Below are 14,942 nucleotides of genomic sequence, written 5' to 3'. Positions count from 1 at the left end.
CCAGCCAGTGGACACTAAATAATGTGCTGGGCTCACCCCCTGGATTATGCTTTACACTTGAACATTTGATTTACCCTGGTACACTGTATTTCAGTTTTGAGTTACAGGCACTTTAACTGGTTTATGTTGAATTTTAGTTTAGATTGGTCTTTTTTCTTGGTTCTCCTTTAAGGGATCCAAGGTTGTATGTACTGCTCTGTTACCACCACCAGGTGGTATTGGACTGTGGCTGATCTAATATAGGCCTGGTTTTACCCTATTGCATGCATAGAATTGTAGTCCTGCTTTCCCTTAGAAAAGCTAAACTAAGTCCATGTATGATTGTAGTGAGGGTAAAATCAGGACTGGGTCAGCCTGTGCTGAAAAACTGGAGCCAGATGGCAAACTTACTGACTATATGTATTTTCATTATTAAACTAAACATCATTTAGGGCAGCGGTTCCCAACCCTGTCCTGGGGACCCCCCCAGCCACTTGGGTTTTCAGGATATCCACAATGAATATGCATGAGAGAAAATGTGCATGTTATAGAGGCAGTGAATGCAGATTTTCTCTCATGCATATTCATTGTGGATATCCTGAAAACCCGACTCGCTGGGGGTCCTCAGGACAGGGTGGGGAACCACTACTTTGGTTTATTATCTTAATAGTTACAGTATATAGCATTTCCCTATAGACACTCGCTCCTTTTTCTTCCCAGTGTGTGTCTCTCTCTCTCTCTTCCCTCCCATCTATGCCTGACGGCATCTCTCTTCCTTCTCTTCCAACTACTGCTGCCCAGCATTTCCCCTCCCCCTCCTCCTCCTCCTCCTCACCTCTTGCAGATGTTTTGTAGCACTGTGGCTGTTCCACGGAGAGACTGGTCTCTACGTTCACAAGCAACAGTTTACCAATATTTCTAATATGTGAGCGGGCAGAAAATGTGAACACAGCAGCTCCATCACTGCTCGCTACATTAATGGTGGGGGTGGAAGGGAAATAGAACCAAGAGCTAAGAGAAACAGATAAGTATGAGAGAAAAAATGTGTGAGGCTTGCTGGGCAGACTGGATGGGCCGTTTGGTCTTCTTCTGCCGTCATTTCTATGTTTCTATGTTTCTTGATTTTTATCCATTTTCCATAATACATGAAACTCCTCAAGCTTCTTATTTGTCCTATTTGTGTGTCGAGCAGATTACAAGCTCTTTGGAGCAGGTGATGTCTCTTACGTGCTGCATATGCCTAGTAGTGCTAAGGAAATAATCAGTAATTTTTGTAATAGTACATATAATTTGAATGTCTTTTAGGATTTTACATTTTGATATTTTCCTTTTTCTCCCAACAAAGGTCACAAATTGCCTAAGTAATCTCACTGACCACACTCACATCACTAATGCTTTTTCTTTTCTTTCATAAGAAGTTTTAATTCTAAATGTAGACTTAGAAAGAGGCACCTTAAGCTGATGAAACTGATATGGATATGAATCGTTTGAAGAGAAAAGCAACATCATAAACAAGTTACAAAGGGAAAGACAAAATGAAAGCAGGATTTCTTTTCCCTCTAAAAATACTCTAGGCGGATATTAGTACATGCTTCTTTGATTACAATGCCACAGAATATTAAAGATGACATTACCAGACACAAAGTAATTTATCCAAAACATTATGAGGAAAAACAAATTTTGATAAACAGTGAACTGCTAAAGCCCAGTACATCTGATACTAAAATATATTGCACAGATTCTTGATGCTGATAATCTAATAACATTGGGTTTGCTTGAAAAGTTTAGCTTTCAATATACATCACCTTTGTTGATTCATTTGTACTAAATTGTATTTACTGAGTCATTTATGAGAGAGATAGAGAAGGAGAGAGGCCAACATGTAAGTTTACTCTCTTTATACCACTGTAAGAGGGAGCACTTGTAATTCTGGGTGAAGTTTGGGGGTGAGGTAGGTTTTGGAGGGCAGTTTTACATACACAGTCAGAGGTACGAACAACAACGTTGACGTCAGTGAAGATTTTCTGTCATTTGGAGTAAAAGAAGAGTTGTTTTGTGCAATGCACTCTCTACCTAGCTTGATTGCAGCAAGGTAGAGTGTGCATTGAACTGGAACAAGTAAACCAACTGCTTGGGTCGCCCCTCAGTGAACCCTGTCCCTCACTTTCTCTATTGTTTGTGCTGGTTTTCGATATATACCCCAAATAAGCATCACACGAAGATACTGTATATTCCAGCAACTGAATTTTTATTTCTGGGGTAGCTAGCAATAAAAATATTTACAAGATGGTAGAGAATTGTAAAAACTAGAGTTAATCAGAGTTCACAGGCTTTCACTGATACAGATCTAAAGATCTCAGTTAAACAATTATCAACAAGTTGAAGAAACCCCAAGATGATTATTCTAATCGCTAAACAATACACTACAAAACTCCTTACTCTTGCTCCTTTAGAAAAATGTTGGTCCTGTCTAGTCTTTCACCAGTTCCATATTGACAATAACTCACTCCACTGTCAATTAGGATACATCAACTTCCTCATGATGATGATGATGCAAGCCAGGGAAGTAGAGGTTTTTCTTGACCTTGATTCTGATGCAGTAGTGACCACTGCATCAGAATAATCCTTATCCTTCAAATGATGCCTTTCAAAAGCCAGGTCACAAGAAAGGTGATCTGTCTCTCCAAACAAACGGGACCTTGGCAAAGAAGATTCGGAAGGTTCCAAATGCGAAGCGGACTGTCCAATATGAGATTGACAAGATCTGCAAACCAAGGACATCTCGGCCATTCTGGAGCTACCAGAATCACCTCCGATGGATGAGATTCTATGTGCCGAAGAATCTTGCCGATGGAGAGGCCAGGGAGGAAACACATAAAGCAGAATGTTCATTGGTCAGGGAAGAACCAAGGCATCTACTCCTTCTGCCTCTGGCTCCTGATGTCGACTGAAGAAGCGTGGAGCTTTTGAGTTCTGGAACGTTGCCATCAGGTCCATGCTCAACATGGATCATTTTTTGCATATGAGATGAAACGCCTGCTTAGACATTTCCCACTCCCTGGGATCTAGATGATGGCAACTGAAAAAATCTGCTTAAATGTTGTTGAGCCCAGTGATGTGAGACGGTGCAATGCGAAGGAGATGTTGCTCCACCCCAAGTCATTAAGAGCTGAGCCTTGAATGCCACCGGAAGGCTCTTGGTTCCCCCTTGGTGGTAGATATATGCCACGGTCATCGCATTGTCAGAACGGATTCTGACTGACTTCCCTTGAAGAAGTGGAAGAAAGGCCTGTAAGGCTAATCTCACCGCTCTGGTCTCTAAACAATTGGTCAACCAACAAGATTCCTCTGGAGACCACTGGGCCTGAATAGACTTGTCAAGACAAACTTCCCCCCAGCCAGATAGGCTGGCATCCGTAGTGACTACTGTCCACACTGGAGCCACTAAGTCTACTCCATGATGCAAATTCTGCAAAAGGAGCCACCAACTGAGACTGGAACGAGCAGAGTCTGTAAGAGGAAGGGGAAGATGAAAATGTTCCGACACCGGATTCCAGCGGGAGAGCAATGCTGACTGAAGCATTCTCAAATGAGCAAAGGCCCATGGAACTAGGTCCAAAGTGGAAGCCATGGAGCCTAGAACCTGTAGATAATTCCAGACTCTGGGAGGAGACATGGACAACAAGACTCAAATCTGACCCTGTATTTTGAAGATTCGTTCTTCTATGAGAAAGACTTTCCCCAATTGGATGTTGAACAGGGCTCCCAGAAAATCCAAGGACTGGGATGGCACTAAGTGGCTCTTCGCTGGATTGACAACCCAGCCCAATGACTGCAGTAGATGAAGAACTCGAGACACAGATGAGCGACAGAGATTTTCCGACTTTGCTCAAATGAGCTAATCGTCTAGGTAGGGATGAACAAAAAATCCCTCTCCAGAGCTGTGTGGCTACTACAACCATTATTTTGGTAAAGGTCCTGGGAGCCATGGCGAGACCAAATGGGAGAGGGCAAAATTAGAAATGGTCCCCCAGTATCGAGAATCAAAGAAACTACTGATGATTGGAACAAATTCCTATGTGAAGATACGCCTTGGTCAGGTCCAGGGAGGCTAGGAACTCACCTTTCTGGACGGATGCCAAGACAGCTCTTAAGGTTTCCATGTGAAGCCGTGGGATTCGTAGATATCGACTGAATCTTTTTAGGTCCAGAATGGGACAAAATGTGCTGTCTTTTTTTGGAACGATGAAGTAGATGGAATAACGGCCCTTTTGTCACTCTGATGGAGGTAAGAACATAAGAACATGCCATACTGGGTCAGACCAAGGGTCCATCAAGCCCAGCATCCTGTTTCCAACAGTGGCTAATCCAGGCCATACAAAACCTGGCAATTACCCAAAAACTAAGTCTATTTCATGTTACCGTTGCTTATTTTCTAAGTCAACTTCTCCTCCAGGAACTTATTCGATCCTTTTTTAAACACAGCTATACGAACTAACCACATAAGAACATAAGAACATAAGAAAATGCCATACTGGGTCAGACCAAGGGTCCATCAAGCCCAGCATCCTGTTTCCAACAGTAGCCAATCCAGGCCATAAGAACCTGGCAAGTACCCAAAAACTAAGTCTATTCCATGTAACCATTGCTAATGGCAGTGGCTATTCTCTAAGTGAACTTAATAGCAGGTAATGGACTTCTCCTCCAAGAACTTATCCAATCCTTTTTTAAACACAGCTATACTAACTGCACGAACCACATTCTCTGGCAACAAATTCCAGAGTTTAATTGTGCGTTGAGTAAAAAAGAACTTTCTCCGATTAGTTTTAAATGTGCCCCATGCTAACTTCATGGAGTGTCCCCTAGTCTTTCTACTATCCGAAAGAGTAAATAACCGATTCACATCTACCCGTTCTAGACCTCTCATGATTTTAAACACCTCTATCATATCCCCCCTCAGTCGTCTCTTCTCCAAGCTGAAAAGTCCTAACCTCTTTAGTCCTCACATCTACCCGTTCTAGACCTCTCATGATTTTAAACACCTCTATCATATCTCCCCTAAACTGTCCCTTCTCCAAGCTGAAAACTCCTAATCTCTTTAGTCTTTCCTCATAGGAGAGCTGTTCCATTCCCCTTATCATTTTGGTCGCCCTTCTCTGTATCTTCTCCATTGCAATTTTATCTTTTTTGAGATGCGGTGACCAGAATTGTACACAGTATTCAAGTTGGGGTCTCACCATGGAGCAATACAGAGGCATTAGGACATTTTCCATTTTCTTCACCATTCCCTTCCTAATAATTCCCAACATTCTGTTAGATTTTTTGACTGCCGCAGCACACTGAACCGACGATTTCAATGTTCATTATGATGCCTAGATCTCTTTTTTGAGTGGTATTGCATCCGTCGCTGCTCGACGCCCTCACTTCTCCCTCTTTACTTCTGTGGCAACTCCCTCCTGGTCTGATGGACGGATAGCAGCCACGGCGTCTTCTTGCCATCTGCCTCCAGCATCCCCGGACCAGCTCGACTTTACTTATCCGCTAGGGATGTGAATCGTTTTTTGACAATTTAAAAAAATCGTCCTATATTTTTTAAATCGTCAAAAATTGTTAGAGTGCGCGATACAATAGAAATTTTCCCGATTTATCGTGAAAAATCGATACTCCCATTAGTGTTCAGTTAGTATCAGAAGAAAATCAAAATTACTTAACTTGAGTGGATCACCTTTCCTCGAGTTCCCTCCATGGGAGACAAAAAGGTTGGAGGGGCTTCTTTCATGCAACAACCAAGATGTTAACCAAAGCCGTGCGCCGCAGGCGGGCAATTTTTATGCCTCCTTCGACGTTGCACGCTGGTGATGTCACTCAGGGGGTGTGTCCTCGGCCCACCTCATCGGTGTTCCGGGCTTTCTCTGGCCCCGACAGGCCTTCGGTCTCCTGCACAGACACCCTCTCAGGACACTCACACCTCTCGCCTTCCTGGTCTCCTGAGGAAAGGACTTTAGGAGGCAATTTTTATGCCTCCGACGACATCGCACACTGGTGATGTCACTCGGGGGGGGGGGGGAGCCCTTGGCCCACCTCGTCGACTTTATGGGCTTTCTCCTGCCCCGACAGGCCTCCAGTCTCCTCCACAGACACCCTCTTGAGACACTGACACCTCTCTCCTTCCCTGTCTCCTGCAATGCACATTTTAAATAGCTGGGAAGTATGCATGTACCTACCTATGCGTGTGTCAAGAATAAGGAAACAGAAAAGGGGCATTCCCAAGACTTGCATGTGTAACCCCGAATTTTGCAAAGGTTGATCATGGCGCATTGCCATGTTACTTACATAACTTCACTGCTGATCCTGATGAGGAGCAAGGTTCACAGAACGAGGAACGAGAGGGGTCCCAAACATGAGGAGAGAAGGAGGGAGAGAGAGAGATAAAGTCAACTATATATCTCCCACTGTAAGAAGAGCACTTTCAATTCAGGGTGTGTTTTTTTTTTTTTGGGGGGGGGGGGGGGGCGGTGTTACATTGGGCACAAGCATCTGTAGACCCTTGTCACACTGCCCCCCCACCCCCGCAAAAAACCTACACTGAGTTGAAAGTGCCTCTCTTACAGTAGGAGATTTGCGGGCGGATTTTAAAACCCCTGCTCGCGTAAATCCGCCCGGATTTACGCGAGCAGGGCTTTGCGCGCCGGCGCGCCGAGTCCTGGGACGCGCATAGGTCCCGGTGTTTTTTGAAGGGGGCGTGTCGGGGGCGTGGGACCGGATGACACGGCGTTTTGGGGGCGGGGCACAGCATTTCGGGGGCGGGACCGGGGGCATGGCGCCGGCCCGGGGACGTGGTCCAGGTCTCCGGACCAGCCCCTGGGTTGGAAGACGGCGCGCCAGCAGTCCGCTGGCGCGCGTAGATTTACGTCTGCTTCTTGCAGGCGTAAATCTAGGGACAAAGGTAAGGGGGGGGGTTTAGATACGGCCGGGGGGGGGGGTGTGTTAGGTAGGGGAAGGGAGGGGAAGGTGAGGGGAGGGAACGGAGGCAGGCTGCGCGGCTCGGCGCGCGCAGGCTGCCCAAAATCGGCAGCTTTGCGCGAGCCGAACCAGGATTTTAGAGGATTCGCGCGGCTATGCGCGTATCTTATAAAATCCAGCGTACTTTTGTTTGCGCTTGCTGCGCAAAAAAAAGTACACGATCACGCTTTTTAAAAAAATTTACCCCATAGAGTGTCTCTCTTTAACATCACTTTGCGATTTACTCTGCACACATAAGCACGTAAGGGATATTTTAAGTGATATGCGTGTACTTGCACACATGATATAAAATTTAATTCACACTTTTAAAATTTACCTGAAAACCTGTATAATGTTCTATTTGATTAGACTGATAGAAAAGGTTTTTGCCTCTAAAGGTCAAAAACATGAGAAAACTCTATATATCAGGCTACATGATTCTATTTTTTCCAACAACAAATCAAGACACTCTGAAAGGATCTAGGGGCCTATGCAAAACAACTTATGCTAGAAAGGTTTTACAGTATGGTTCAATAAAATGTTTGTGTGCATGTTAAAATGAAACTACATACTATTCAAAATATTGCACCGAAGGCACAGTAAAACTTGCATTCATTACTGTGATCTTGGTGCTAACAGGGATGTTAACTCAGATAAATGAAACTTTTATGCTAGTTGGCAAGAGATGACATGCTAACCAGTAGGGATGTGAATCGTTTTTTGACGATTTAAAATATCGTCCGATATATTTTAAATCGTCAACAATCGTTAGGGCCACGATACAATACCAATTCCCCCGATTTATCGTTAAAAAATCGTAAATCGGGGGAAGGGGGAGGGCAGGAAAACCGGCACACTAAGGAGGTCGTTCAGCGGCGGTCCGGAACCCCCGCTGAACGACCTCCTGCAGTCGATCTCCTGCCGGCGCCATTTTCCGTACGGAAAACGATTCGCGGCAAAAAATCGCTTCCTGAACCCCGCTGGACTCCCAGAAACTTTTGGCCAGCTTGGGGGGGCCTCCTGACCCCCCCAAGACTTGCCAAAAGTCCAGCGGGGGTCCGGAACGACCTCCTGCGTCGAATCGTTTTTGTCTATGGCCGCTGCCATTTTGCGGCGGCCATTTTGCAAAATGGCGCCGGCTGAAGACAAAAGGATTCAATTGAGGGGGCCGTTCCGGACCGCCGCCGTTCTGGACCACAGCTGGATCCCCAGGTAATTTAAAGCATTTGGGGGGGGGGGGGTTCGGGAGGGTGGGGGATTTAATTTAAAGGGTCGGGGGTGGGTTTTAGGGGGTTGGCTCACGATTTTAACGATTTTTCACGATATTTTTAAAACCCAAACGGCAACAATACGATTCCCTCCCCCTCCCAGCCGAAATCGATCGTTAAGACGATCGAGGACACGATTCACATCTCTACTAACCAGCATGAATTGAAAGAGCAGCGTTGCAGGGAGATTTCCTGCCCCCCACCCCCCAACTCCTGCAAATTACTTCCTTCCCCCACCTCCTTTCCCAAATGTCAGTAGTTCCACTCCCAAGTAGGTAGCAGATATCCCCCAAATAAGCAGCCACCACCACCAGTAGGCAGCCCCTCCAATAGTCAATAGACCCCTGATAGGCCGCAGGCTCCCGCTTCTAATGAAACACAACTCATCTGATTTTTCCCTAAAATTGTGGTAACCCCCTATTAAATGGCAAGCTTCTTAAGCCCTGCCACCACTCTGTGGCAACCCCAACCCCCTCCCCTTCCCCCAGTTTGGCCACCAGATGTCACTGTCCCTGATTTGGAAACATTATTAAGAGCCATCCATTCCCCTCAGTCCTTCCCATCTGGAGGGTTGTGGTTGGATGCCTCAACAGTATTTAGCCCAGCCATTTTAGAGCACTTTGGGATTAGTTTGAGGAAATTTTGTAACAGTAAGCATGTTTATGTTTTACACTTTGTTGAGGTCTTCCAGCTTCACCTAGATGGAGTTTCATTTGGAAGTCACACCTCATTATGCACTACCTGCCATTTTCTAAGATGGTGCCAGCAGTCCATTGCTCCTACCATGTGACAGGGGCCAACTAATGACACCGGTAGCTCCTGTCACATGGTAAGGGCAAAGCACCACCGGTGCCATTTTGATTAGTGGCAGCCGACGGCCTAAGAGCGGAAGATTGCTCCTGGGTCCCCCGCTGGACCACCAAGGCTTTCAGTAAGTCTTGGGGGAGATTGGGATGTTGGGGGGGGGGGGGGTTGTAATTAAGTAAATTTGAAAGGTTGGGTTGGGTTTGGGTTTTTTTTAAATAAATGTGTCCCTCCCCCCCACACTAACCTGAAAAACAAATTTTTCCCGAATTTCGTAAAAAATCCTTTTCGGGATTCAGGTCTCCTGAACCATGATGAATTAGGCAATTTCGTTGAAATTGCCTAATTCATTCTAAACAAATTCACATCCCTAGTGCTTAGGTAGCATGATGCCATTTGACTTTTTCCCTACAAGATGTCCACACAGAAACATCATTGGGTGGACATGTTGGGGGTCTCCCAATCTTGATTCAAGATCAAGATTGGGAGACCCCATCTGGATTTCCAATCATGGGACCAGGACAGCTGGGCGTCCAAGGAGAAGATGACCTAAAGTAGGATTTTTGCCATGAAGTTGGGGACCTCTCCAATAGGATTCCTGAATAGCTGCTGGGAGAACTTTGTGCATTAAATATGACCACGGGGCTCTACTCAGAGGTCTGAATAAAGGACACCTATCTACAGAGGAAAATCATTTATGTACCAACAGTCAGGTAAAACTTCTCTTATGGACTAATGGACTTAGAATAATGTTTACTGATTGGAAATTATTAAATTAACCCCCAGACCCTGGTCCTGTCTGATTTATTACAGCCTCTCGCCTCATGGGAATTAACTAGATTATTTAATCACAATGTGTAGCAAGACACCATGATCCGCCCCACAAGCAAGAGTTTACTCCCATAAAAAGGATCACCTCAGGATTAAGAGTTGAGCATGGGAAGTAATTTTGCTAGCTGGAGTAGCCCTTGTGTGCCCTTGGGGTTAAAACTCAACTGGTTACATGTCTTTTCATGGGCAGGGTGAAGATCAGAGTCCTTCTACCCACACCACTTCACCATACATGATGAATTTCCCCTAACAGTATCATTTGGTTAGTTTAGCAGAGTGGGTAGGAAAGTTCTGACATTCCTTCTGCATGGGATGAGCCAGAACCTCCAGAATGGGAAGCCTTTATTCTGGAGGCTGAGTAGAGGGATCAGGGGATCAGAACTTTATGGGAAGGGGGGGGGGGAGTGAGAGGAGGGTCAAAGAGACCAGTCTTTGTAGGGGGCTTAGGCACATCTGCTGCCTATTAGGAGAAGTTGTGTGTGTATGTGTGTATGAGTGTGTAGGATCTAATGGCTATCAAAGCAGAGCTGCCTAAAAGGGGAGCTATGTTTTGGGGAGAATGCCTGCTGTCTGCCAGGGGGCTACTTGGTGTTATGGATGAAGGCAGGAAGTGATCTGCAGGGTTAGAGGAGAGGAAATCTCTCCAGCTTACCAACTTTCACTTTGGGCCAGCTAGCACAGGGGATTTCTTTCCAGAACAGGCTCAGCAAAACGTTTCCATCTGATCCAAGGCAGAAATAAAGTTTTTAACCTTTACCAGACTCTTGTAGATATTTGGTGTGTATAGCATGCCACACTATTTCTTATTGGTCCCGTAAAGCCTCATTTGCATAATATGCTACATCATTTACCTGCAAGGATGCGCTAATTTTAACACAATCTTACTAAGCTCTTGAAGGGCCATCTTCATTTGCACATTAAAAGGTGACTTTTAAAAGCCCAAGGTGCACATTAATTAAAGGATGCGTGAATATGTTGGGCTTGCGTGCATGGAGTGGATTTTAAATGCCGCCCAGACACGGGAATAAATGCTGCAGCGCGCACATCTCAGAAGTTTTGAAAAAGGGACGGGGCGTGGCCATGGTCTGGGAGGGGCATGGGTCTTTCGGGCATGAAGCTGAGATGAGCAGGTAAATACTTACATAATCCGGTGCACACCGAGGCCATTTGCCTCGTAACTTTACTTCTATGGATGCCATGGAAATTATAAAGATAAATAGATTTATAAAGATAAATTGTGTTCACACTCCCCAGTTATCTCCAACCCGTAAACTTGGGTGGTTTGGAGGACCTACCTCTTAACTGGGTGAACTGGGAACAAGCTGGTAAAACTGGAGATAATTTTGGGGCACACCCTTTTATAATCCCCTGGTTTAGACAGTAATAGCAACATTTGCATGCACTTGCACGCGCCCACTTAAAATCTGGCGCACATGTGCGTGTGGCCAGGCCATTTTGCAGCATGCGTGCAAGTTATGAAACAGCTGTGTACCTACCAGAGCACGTGCTGATGAATGTGTGCACATGTGTATCTGCGTGCCAGTTTGAAAGTTACTGTCCAAGGCCTTATAACATAGCAGATATACTTCTAGCATGTATATAAGGACTGTTACAAGCATGTTTCATGTTATTTCATAGGCTTCATTACATGTCATTGAAACAAGAGGACCAACATTTGTCTTTGGTCACTTTAAGAGTCATTCCTGTGATTCCTTCTCATTGCTTGACAGTAACAGCACATTTCTTGAAAGATAAGAAACCAAAATGTACAAGTAATCTAGGATGAATGGCACTTATTTCAAATAACAAATAATAAGTTGGCTAAGAAAATAAGCCTTACCTTTCAAAGTAGAATTATTCCAGGTTAATATTAGGAGGGCAAACCAACGAAAGTTGTAGCTTATGTGCTCAAATGTGTCCATTCAGCCAACCTATTACGCTAGCAAATGACCGTAGTGTCTAAACAATCCTTAAACTCCAATTAATCCAGTTCTGTAAAAAATAAAATTCCATACATTAGAGGAGAACCAGTTGGTTAATTTAAGAATGAAAATATCTTTTTACATTTGCCAAAAGTCGGCCTATCAGGGTCGGGTGCATGATTCCAGCCTGACGGCTTAGTGGCGATGCTGCGTGCGCGCATCCTGCCACGGGAGAGATCTAGGCTTGATTCCCAAGCCGGCTTCTACCTCTCCGTTCAGTCGGAACTGGGAATGCCATGGAGGCAGCGCTTAAAGGGGAGGCAGCCCCAGACCTTGTGCAGCTGTTTCACCTCATGTTCAAACTCAGGTTCCTGCCCTGCAATTTTTCCCATTAGGGCTGATGAGATGGGGGGGGGAGGGGAAGACCCAGGGGTCCTAATGTTGCTGACTATATTTAAGCTGCATAAGAAATTGATCTACATTTCTTTTTTATTTTATTTTTATTATCATTATCTCATGCACATGCGTTAAAACCTGGGAAACAATGAATTTTAATAATAATCAATCACAAAGAAGCAATCACAATGCACTTAATTTAATACCTTCTTAAGGCTTCTCTTTTTCCAGCTGAACCAGCTTCCAAGTTCAAGGTCCTTGTTATTATGTAACTTTTTGCTTCTCTGCTCTTGTCTCTTACCACAAAATTTGCTCCTTATGTTATGTTACGTTATACTGATCTACCCCTGTTCGATGTAAACCGACCTGATATGGTATTCAACCTTGAAGGTCGGTATAGAAAAATGTTAAATAAATAAATAAATCAATAGGCAAAAAATAAGAATTATAATTCCTTCCAAGTGCCCATAATAAAAAAGGAGCTAACATCAACAAAAGCAGAAACAGGGAAATGATTATCATTATAAATGTGATCGCTCAAAAAAGCTTTTCTAAATCCCCAGTACCCCAGAAAGGCATTCATAGAAACACATTAACTCACGGATGATTTATCCAAAATAAATGACTTTAAATGAACCGGGTCCAAGTAGATAAACTTGTTCCCTAGTAAACAACAGCACAATAGCACATTTACATGGGAGCTTTAAAGAAGAAATTCCCAATGTCAACGAGCACTGTTTAAGATTAAGAAAAAGCTCCTTTCTCATTTGAGTCTCTCCAGCAAGATCGAACACCTGAATCTTTCGACCACAAAATAATTCATCTTTATGTTTAAAGGATTGCTTGAGAACCAAGTCCTTTTTAGACCCAGAGGCAAACATTTGTAATGAGCGTGACTCTAGTTGTATTATAATACTGTGAGAGCTTTGTAAAATAACTGATCAATCAGCACTATCAAAAGGGACTAACGCGTACGTAGCACCTTCCTTCACCTAGGGACACGGCTTTCATACCGGTGCGCGGGCACACACATTGGCACACAACCAGGGAAGCAGCAATTTTATAACTTGCATGCACATACAGGGCCACATCGTGAAATAGCCTGGATGCAAGCACATGTGCTCCTAATTTAAATAAGCGCGGAAAGCCTGCTTCTACCCACGTACATTGGGGGATTTTAAAGGGGGCATGCGCCCCCATCACTTCCAGTTCATGCACTTTGCCCGTTTCACAGCTGGCTCCTCCAAACCCCTCTGGTTGAATAGATTGCACTCCTCCCAGTTACCCCAGACCCTAACCCCCCCCCCCCCCCCCCTCCGGTATGGCTAGTTTTTTTATTTTTTTAAACTTACACTTCACCCCTAGCAAAGGTAAACTTACGCGTCAGGGTATTTGGGCACGCGCATATCTTTTGGCCACGCCCTGTCCAGACCATGCCCACGCCCCCCTTTTCGCAAACTTCTGAGATGTAATTCCAGCAGGAGGTACGCGGGCATCTTGGCAGCTTTTAAAATTTGGGGGGCAAGCACGAGCCTGACTTGTGCAGGTTTTTCCTGATTTTAGCGCACGGCGGGCTTTTAAAATCCATCTCTTAGATTCTTCTTCCTATCAGGAACACTCGGATAGCTTAAACTCCTTAACTTGGGAAACCTGCAGAACTCCAGTCATATACTTCTTAATAGCGTTCAAACGCTGAAAGTAAGCTAACCTCAGGAAACTTCGATAGGCATAAATTTATAGATCTGATCATATTTTCCAGCAAGTCATACCTGTTGCGAAGAATAAAATAATTTTGGACATTAGCTACAGCCACTGATTGCAACGTGGAAACTGTAAAATAAAGTCAGCAGCCGAATTTCAAGAGACCCCACTTCTCTGACCCAAAGCGGCCAATTTGGACGAAGTCCCCGAAAGAAAGATCACACAGTTGAGAAATTGTTTGTGTTAGGGAGGCATCAGCGCATGTAACCACCCTCAAGATATCCCAGAGAGTGATGTTGGCTGCTACAGACATAGTCTTTTCTCTTCTCCTATCCTACTCAGGACCTGAGGTAAGGAAACCGCTTCTGGGTCAAAAGGGATTGGAAGTGCGGCCTGTCCCTGACCCTATCAGGGTCACATTCACTAGCAGAGGAAGGAAAATGAACACAGCCTTGCTCACCAGACAAAAGGGCGGGGGAAACTTGTTGTTGCCAGATCAATGTGACGATTAAAAGTTAAAACATTAGGTTCCCCCCACTATTGTTTAAAGAGTGACAGCCTCATCCAGGGGACCCCAAGATCTTCAGACCTATGGGGGTAGATATTTGAGAATGTGGTAAAAAATATATAAATAATTACCTGCTCGGAGGGGTCCTGCTGGGCTGCTCTGACCTAGTAATTTGGCCCAATATTTTATTTATTAAAAAGAGGCCCGAAGTAGTAGGCAGGACTATGCAAGGCCAAGGGGCAATGGCTGCATGTCTTTGTGTTTGTTGGGTTTTTTTTCAAGTGGTCCGAGGGAGAGAGAGAGCAGAGAGGCTTCGGCAGCTCTATGCCGTGATAAAAATGAAAGTGGCATCTGCCACGTCGAAGAGGGCAGGTGGGTCAGGAGGCAGCGTGAGCGTCGGGGAGCCAGAGTGGGCAGCTGATGAATGTTTTGACCGCTCTGAGCCTTCCCCGATGCGGCCGAGGACAATTGCTGTTGGCTGTGAGTGCCGCGGGAGTGTTTCTCGCTGGCACAGAAGAGAGAAAAAAAAAC

Source organism: Rhinatrema bivittatum, chromosome 6, assembly GCF_901001135.1.
Source record: "Rhinatrema bivittatum chromosome 6, aRhiBiv1.1, whole genome shotgun sequence".
In the NCBI taxonomy this organism is placed as follows: domain Eukaryota; kingdom Metazoa; phylum Chordata; class Amphibia; order Gymnophiona; family Rhinatrematidae; genus Rhinatrema; species Rhinatrema bivittatum.
This window is presented reverse-complemented; position numbering follows the sequence as displayed.